Here is a 2,804-nt window from a genome sequence, read left to right as displayed (position 1 = left end):
TTATTTCACTTATGAGTATGGTCTCTAGTTGTGACCATTTAAATATAAAGGCCTCGAGTTTATCTTTCTCAGAAGTGTATTGTTATCTTTGCTGTTTTAGATAAAGAAATAAGTTTACAAAGATTAAGTGATTTGCCCAAAGCCACACTGGTGGTGACAAGCTTGCTAGACTAACCCAAAGCCTTTTGACTAAATCTGGTGCTATGGCACGTCTTCTCTCTGCTTCTCTACCGGAGACGTTACAGACGAGATGGCACAACCTCTTAACCAGGTCTGTAGTGCAGGGATGAGAAAGTGCAGGGCGCCGGAAGCCCCTCTCCTGGACTGAGCCGGGTAAGCTGGGCGCTCTAGCGGCCCTGGAAGCCATTAAGTCCCACTTGCCAGCCGAGCTGACAGCAGGGCACCCCACACTGTTCTCCAGGGGTGAGTGACAAGTTGGGGATGTGGCTGGCGATATAGTAATTGAGTGTGATACGAAGACAAATAAAGAGGCAAGGAGTTAATGACGTGTTGCCTTGTTAAGCGGAGCTGGCCACGCCTCATTAGACTTAAAAGAGTTACTGGAGACAGTAATTGTCAGAGACAGTGAAACTGTGGTATTAGGAGATAAAAAAGCCAGTATCAAAGAGAAATAATTTCCTGCTTAATATGGCCTCTGCTGTGCTGCCTGGCCCAGGAATCAGACTGGGGGGCGCTTTTGGCTTTCAAGTTGGGTGGGGCATCTTGCAGCATGAATCACTTTGGACCATTTTTTATAATTATTAATATTATTATTCATATGAATTGAACAGGAGAATGAGCTTCAGTGTGACATTTCCAAACGTGCGTCTAACAAGCTGTGATTGTACCCAGCCGCCCTCCTGCCCCTCCTCGCATCTCCCCTTTCCCCAGCAGACCCACTTCCACTTTTACAGCACTTGTATTTCTTTTCCTAGATTCCACACATGGGAGAAAACGTGTGATGCTTTGGGCCATTCCCTTTTCAATGGACTCCAAGTATATCCTGGGTTCCAAGGTAAGGGATTCCCACAAAAGCAATCAAGGTCATCCTGCATAAACTGCATGGATGGTGATCCGATATGAATTGATATTGACATCGATCCAGTTATGTTTAAGTCGTGTATTTATTCTGTCTGTGCCGACAAGTTCTCTGTCCCAGGAAGGAGACGGTGAAAGGGATCAAAATACCGTGTACGAGTTGTACTCGGTTCCTGGGAAGTTACCCAACAAAGCATTTCTCATAAAGCCAAAAATGCTATCAAATGGCACTATGAAGCGCTGGTCGTAGTAGGCAGCTAATGAAATCAGCCTCGTGGCTTTTGTCCCACCCCCTCTTCCCTCTCTCCTCTGTTTTGTTTCCCTGCACCATGGGACCTGCCTGAGCCTTTGGCCATCCTTGGTGTCCCAGGTGCAGGCTGGCCCTGGAGGCAGGTGCAGCTCAGGCTTCCGTCCTGCTGCTGGACAAGCAGTGCCTTTGGCCCCATCTCAGGCAGCCCGGCTACAGCCAGGAGGAGCTACAGCCCCGTGTGCACTTTTCTGCACTTGCTCCCACTCTTCCTGGTGCTTCATCCCTTCTTGTGGCACCGCTCCATCCCGAGGACAGCCTTCACCGGGCTACTGTCCCAGTGTGGGGTATTCTCTCCCTCTCTTGGGCTTGCCCAGGTGTGTTTTAGGGAGAATCCTGTCTCCAGTAGTTTCCATGCCCCCACTTAGTCCTCTTTTAATTTTTTATACAATTACATGAGGACGTGTTTTAAAACTGAGCTGTGTAGTCCACATCTCATTCCCTTGGAGTCTCCTGGGTTCAGGTCTCATCTACTAAGTGGGATTGAAGGTCTACAGGACCACGTCTTCCAACACCTCCTCTCTCGGTCTTCCCCACAGTCAGGAGATTACCAGTAAATGCATGAATGAAACCCCACTGGAGTTTCCATCAGGGTAGCTTGTCCAGGATGACCTTGACTGTTTTCATGTGCATGCTTTCCTTAGATCCCAGTGTGCACGTAGAAGCCACTGAAAAGTTATCGTCCCAAGTGACTAATGCAGTTATGTGGAGCGGTGCTAGTTTTGTGAATGTTAGAAGAGGAGACTGGCGGGACTAGGTTATAGGTTGCATTGCTCTATACAGGTCGGATTGTTTCATTCCAACTCTTGGTATTTTCCCAATCTCTGCCAACATTTTCCCCAGAAGCAACATTTTATCCACTTAACTTCAGTCAAAATTCAAAACTATGGAAAGAAGGGGAGGAAAGAAAGGAAGGAAGGAAGGGTGCAAATATTGCACTAAACAGATAAGATGTCACAGCTCAATTGTAGAGCAAAGGGCAGGGCTCATGGCATTTTTGTTTGCTTGCTTGATAAAGAAGAATAACTGTAACTACGTTCACAAAAGACAAGTAATTCACACAGGAGAATCTGAAGGCCCAGGATGTTCACAGTCTTGTGTAAATTCACTATCCTTAAAACCAGTAAATGTAGCATGTTACCTTTACCGAATGGTCACAAGAGAGACTTGGTACCAAAGCACAGACTCCTGAGACTGGTAGAAGTTCTAGCACGCAAAGATGACATTTCAGACATCTAGGAGCTCTTTAAGCCTGTGCACAGAACAGCTCAATTCAAACACTCCAGGTAAGACAGGCACACGAGCTTTAGTACTGCATGGTTTCTATTATATGAGAAACCCACAGTACAAATAAGTTTAAAAGCAAAATAAAAGCTAGATAATAGGAAAGAGAGATAGACTTTTGCAACTAGGAAGGGAGCCAAGAGTTAGAGAAGAGACAGAGTGTGGAGAGGAGGGG

Source organism: Chinchilla lanigera, unplaced genomic scaffold (assembly GCF_000276665.1).
Source record: "Chinchilla lanigera isolate Chin_1 unplaced genomic scaffold, ChiLan1.0 scaffold00020, whole genome shotgun sequence".
In the NCBI taxonomy this organism is placed as follows: Eukaryota; Metazoa; Chordata; class Mammalia; order Rodentia; family Chinchillidae; genus Chinchilla; species Chinchilla lanigera.
The sequence above is the reverse complement of the archived record's forward strand: the minus strand, read 5'-3'. Positions refer to the sequence as shown.